Source organism: Aegilops tauschii, chromosome 5 (genome assembly GCF_002575655.3).
Source record: "Aegilops tauschii subsp. strangulata cultivar AL8/78 chromosome 5, Aet v6.0, whole genome shotgun sequence".
NCBI classification, from domain to species: domain Eukaryota; kingdom Viridiplantae; phylum Streptophyta; class Magnoliopsida; order Poales; family Poaceae; genus Aegilops; species Aegilops tauschii.
The window spans coordinates 248,345,823-248,351,822 of record NC_053039.3 but is presented as its reverse complement, the minus strand read 5'-3'; positions in this window follow the sequence as shown (position 1 = coordinate 248,351,822).

Genomic DNA, 6,000 nt, shown 5'->3' with positions numbered 1-6,000 from the left:
AAAACGAACAGATCGGTGAACGTTCACTAATTAATAAACCAAAAAAACCGATCTAAAAAAATAAACCTAGGGTTTCGAAAAAAAATAAACCGAGCGGTTTTTTTAAAAAAACCGGGCGGTTCGAACGGCTCGGCTACCTCATCGGGACGGGCTCCGGCGGGGTCAGACAGGGCTCCGGCGGGTCGGGCGAGGGGCGGCGGGGCTCGGGGAGGCGACGGGCGACGACGGGAGGCGGCGGCGTTCGGGAGCTCCGGCGGCGGCTCCTCGCGCGGCTTCGGCGGGTGCGGGTCGGGGAGGGAACGGGATGAGGTGAGGGAGGCGGGGTCGGGGAAGTATATAAGGAGGGGGGTGCCGTGGGGGAGGGGGCAAGGCGGCGGCGTCGTGTCCTGGAGGGACACGGGCAGCGGCGGGAGTCCGTCTCCAGGTCGGGGATGACTCGGGGTGGGCTGTTGGGCCGCGCGGCTGGGCTTCGGCCCAGTCGGCGCTCGGGCGATTTTTTTTTAAATAATTCCGCCGAACTAAAAAAAATCCTAGAAAACTAAATAAAAATCCAAAAATGCCAAAACAAATTTTCACCGTCTAATTAAAATAATTAGAACGAGATGAACATTTTCTTGGCCCAAAAATGCAAATTTTAGAACGTGCAATTTTTCTAATGCAAATAAAATTGCAAATAAAATCCGAATAAAATCAAATATTTGATTTTAATATTTTTCCTCCAATATTTCAATTATTTTGGAGAAGTCATATTTTCTCCTCTCATTTATTTTAATATGAAATATTTTTCGAAGAGAAAAATAATTAAAACCAAAATCCTCGTTTCATTATTTGATAAAAATCAAATATGAAAACCGGGAAAAATCCCCAACTCTCTCCGAGGGTCCTTGAGTTGCTTATGATTTTCGAGGATTTTGCCAAAATGCAATAAAATATGCTATGCAATGATGATCTAATGTATAACATTCCAAATTGAAAATTTGGGATGTTACAAACCTACCCCCCTTAAGATGAATCTCGCCCTTGAGATTCGGATTGGCTAGAAAATAGGTGAGATTAGTTCTTCCGTAGATCTTCCTCTCGCTCCCAGGTGGCTTCATCATCAGTGTGGTGACTCCAGTGAACTTTGCAGAACTTGATAACCTTGCTGCGGGTGACTCGGCTGGCATACTCGAGAATCTTGACTGGTTTCTCCTCATAGGTCAAGTCACTTTCCAACTGAATCGCTTCCAGTGGCACTGTATCTCTCAGTGGTATCTCAGCCATCTCCGCGTGGCACTTCTTCAACTGGGAAACGTGAAATACATCATGAACTCCTAACAATCCTTCGGGCAATTCCAGCTTGTAAGCAACTTCTCCCATACGCTCCAAAATTTTGTATGGTCCGACAAAACGTGGCGCTAACTTTCCTTTAACTCCAAAGCGCTTCACTCCTCGAAGTGGTGATACACGAAGATAAACTCTGTCTCCGACTTCGTGAACTGTCTCCTTGCGTTTAGAATCCGCATAACTCTTCTGCCTGGACTGGGCTACCTTGAGCCTATCGCGAATCAACTTCACTCTCTGTTCAGACTCTTTAATCAAATCTGGTCCGAACAACTGGCGGTCTCCAACTTCGTCCCATAACAATGGTGTTCTACACCTCCTTCCGTATAAAGCTTCGAAAGGGGCCATCTTCAAACTGGTTTGATAACTGTTGTTGTAAGCAAACTCTGCATACGGCAGGTTGTCGTCCCAACTAGATCCATAATCTAGCGCACAAGCTCTCAACATGTCCTCCAAAATCTGATTGACTCTCTCGGTCTGACCATCTGTCTGTGGGTGAAAAGCTGTACTGAATTCTAGCCTGGTTCCCAAAGTTTCATGTAACTGATTCCAAAACTTCGAGGTAAACTGGGTTCCTCTATCTCATACAATGGTCCTCGGAACTCCATGCAAACATACGATTCTGGTCATGTATATCTTTGCCAACTTAGCATTGGTGTAAGTGGTCTTCACTCGGATGAAATGAACTACTTTCGTCAAACGATCGACTACAACCCATATCGAGTCATAGCCTGAACGAGTCCTGGGCAATCCCGTGATAAAATCCATGCCTAGTTTATCCCATTTCCATTCGGGTATCGGCAATGGTTGTAGCAATCCTGCTGGCTTCTGATGCTCCACCTTCACTCTCTGACATACATCGCAAACTGCTACATACTCTGCAATATCTTTCTTCATTCCGGTCCATCAGAAAGTATCCTTCAAATCCAAATACATCTTGGTATTTCCTGGGTGAATCGAATACGGCGAATCATGGGCCTCTTGCAAGATCAACTTCCTGATCTCCGGATCATTAGGCACATAAACGCGGTCCTCAAACCATAAGGTATCGTGCTCATCCTCGCGAAATCCCTTGGCTTTTCCTTTACTCATCCTTTTCTTTATTTCTGCAATCTCCTTGTCTGTCTTTTGAGCTTCCCTGATCCTTTCCATCAAGGTAGACTGAATCTCCAACGTTGCTACGTAACCTCTCGGTACTATCTCCAAACATAGCTCGCGAAGATCCTCGGCTAATACCTTCGGTAACTCTCCGGTCATGAGTGTGTTGACATGGCTCTTACGGCACAACGCGTCTGCTACTACGTTAGCCTTTCCGGGGTGATAATGCAATCACATATCATAATCCTTTATGAGTTCCAACCATCTCCTCTACCTGAGATTCAACTCCTTTTGCGTGAAAATGTACTTCAAGCTCTTGTGATCCGTGTACACCTCACAGTGATTTCCGATGAGAAAATTTCTCCATGTCTTCAACGCATGCACTAGGGCTGCTAAGTCCAGATCATGCATGGCATAATTCTTCTCATGGGGTTTAAGTTGCCGTGAAGCATGTGAAACAACTCTTCCTTCCTGCATAAGCACTGCTCCAAGTCCTCGACGAGAAGCGTCGCAATAAACTTCATAATCCTTGCGTTGATCTGGCAGAATCAACACTGGTGATGTAACCAAACGTTTCTTCAACTCTTGGAAACTAGCTTCGCATTCCTCAGTCCAATTGAATTTGGTGTCCTTCTTTAATAGCTCTGTCATGGGCTTAGCAATCTTCGAGAAATTCTCAATGAACCTCCGGTAGTATCCTGCAAGTCCAAGAAAACTCCGGATCTCTCCAACTGACGTGGGTGATTCCCAGCTTGTTACTGTGTCAACTTTGGCGGGGTCTACTGCTATTCCTTCTCCGGATATAACATGTCCGAGGAATCCAACTTCCTTCAACCAAAACTCACATTTGCTGAACTTGGCGTATAACTGATGTTCTCTGAGCTTCTCAAGTACCAAACGCAAATGCTCCTTATGCTCCTCTTCGTTCTTTGAGTAGACCAAAATATCATCAATGAACACCACGACGAACTTATCCAAAAACTCCATAAACACTTTGTTCATCAGGTTCATGAAATAGGCAGGTGCGTTAGTCAGACCAAATGACATAACGGTATACTCATACAGCCCATACCTGGTAGTAAAAGCCGTCTTAGGTATATCCTGCTCTTGAATCTTCAACTGATGGTATCCTGATCGTAGATCGATCTTGGAAAATACCTTAGCTCCTTGTAAGCGGTCAAACAAATCGTTGATCATCGGCAGTGGGTACTTGTTCTTGATGGTCACTTCATTCAATCCTCGATAATCAACAACCATCCTCAACGATCCATCTTTCTTCTCCACTAGAAGTACGGGTGATCCCCAAGGTGACGAACTTGGGCGAATATAGCCTTTATCCAGTAACTCCTTAATCTGCTTCTTAATTTCTTCAAAATCCTTTGCGGGCATCCTGTACGGTCTCTTAGATATTGGTCCTGTGTCTGGCAAAAGCTCGATCAAAAACTCAATGTCTCTATCCGGTGGCATGCCTGGCAACTCTTCTGGAAATACATCAGGGTAATCCTTCACCACTGGTACTTCCTCCTGTACAACTCCTGATAAGGAATTCACTTGAGTCCTCTTCGGCACATGTCGGGATACATACTTAATCCTTCTTCCTTCTGGGGTGGTAAGCAAAATCGTCTTACTGGCACAATCGATGTTTCCTCCGTACATCGATAGCCAATCCATACCCAAAATTACATCCAAACCTTGCGACTCCAAGATTATCAAGTCTGAGGGGAAAACATGCCTACCTATGGCCAATGGCATCTGAAAACATCCTTGGCTTGCCATATACTCTGCTCCTGGTGAACTTACTAACATAGGTGTTTTAAGAACCTTGGTGGGCAGTTTATACTTATCCACAAATCCCCTTGATATGTATGAATGCGATGCACCGGTATCAAAAAGAACGAGTGTAGTAAATAACTTAACCAAAAACTTACCTATTACTGCATCAGGCTGTGCTTCAACCTCCTCCACACTAACGTGGTTCACATGTCCTTTGTTGAAAGGGTTCGGCTTCTTCCCAGAGCTTCCATTGCCATTTCCATTCTGGGCTTCAGGACATTCATTTGCATAATGTCCAGTCTTCTAGCACTTAAAGCAAGTGACTTGGCTCAGGTCTTTCTTAGCTGGGGTTGAAGGGTTGGTACGGTTCTGGCCGTTGCTTCCTCCATTCCCATTACCATTCTTGGGGCCATTATGGTTGTGCGAACTACCTCCTCCATGGGTATGCTGAAACTGTCCTCCCGATTTTGGGGTAAAACGTGGCTTCTGCTGAGCTCCAGAATTGTACTTCCCTTGTCCATACTTCCTCTTACGGTTTTTAATCTGTTGCTGCTTCCCTTCAATCATGAGAGCTTTATCTACCAACTCCTGGTAGTTGTTGAAGGTTGCTACCATCAACTGCATGCTCAGCTCATCATACAGTCCTTCGAGAAACTTCTCCTGCTTGGCTGCATCTGTAGCAACGTCATCTGGAGCATAACGTGCTAACTTACTAAAGTCCTCCACATACTGGCCTATGGTGCGTCCTCCTTGGCATAGGTTGCGAAACTCACGCTTCTTCATAGCCATGGCTCCTGCTGAAACATGGGCAGTACGGAAAGCTTGCTAAAACTGGTCCCATGTGACAGTGTCAATAGGGTGTGTGGCTGTGTAATTCTCCCACCATGATGCTGCGGGTCCATCAAGCTGATGTGCGGCAAAACGCACTCTCTCCGCATCTGTGCATCCTGCAGTGGTCAACTCCCTTCCAACCTTGCGGAGCCAATCATCTGCAACAATTGGCTCGGTGCTGCTGGAAAACACCGGTGGATTTAGCCTCAAGAAACGGGCTAAGTGATCAACAGGTGGTGGTGGTGGGTTGTTGTTGTTGCCTTGGTTCTGTACTAACACTTGCATCAGGGCATTCTGCTGCTGAATCAACTGAGTGATCTCCGGTGGGAAAACAAATCCGGTGTCGCATCTCGGAGGCATCTGATAGGTTTAGAAAAGATGAGAATTTAGAATAGAATGAGGTCTAGAGAGGAAACACTACCCATATGCTCATGAGACAAACACAATCAATATCACTCAATCAATTCAAACAAGGCATACAATCGATCTAACTATCGTTGCAAAAGTGCTCGGACTATACTATTTACATGGGGAATACTACTACTGATATGGTGGTCTACTAGAAATTTTGATCGGTCGAAGACTCCATGATATCTGCTCCAGCTTCATCAACAAAGTCATCTTCACTGGGGTCTGAGTCGGTGTCGTCGATGATGATGTAGTTATCCGGGCAAGTAGAATCATCATCTTCTCCTCCTGGAGCTGGGTCTCCCATGAATACTCCGATCTTCTGTATCAGGTCGTCATTCTTTTCCAACAACGTGGCGATCTCCTCCTCATATCCGTCGCGCGTAGACTTGAGTTCTTCCTCCAACTCCGTGATCCTGGTCAATGCCTTCTTCAGTTCTATCATGTCTGCGCAGATCTGGTTCTCCTGGCGACGAATGTGTTGCTTTTGCTCCTGGATGAAAGCTGCAATTGATCCATCCTTCTTGGTGCTGATCATCTCCCATTGCTCATCTCGGCGTCCACAAA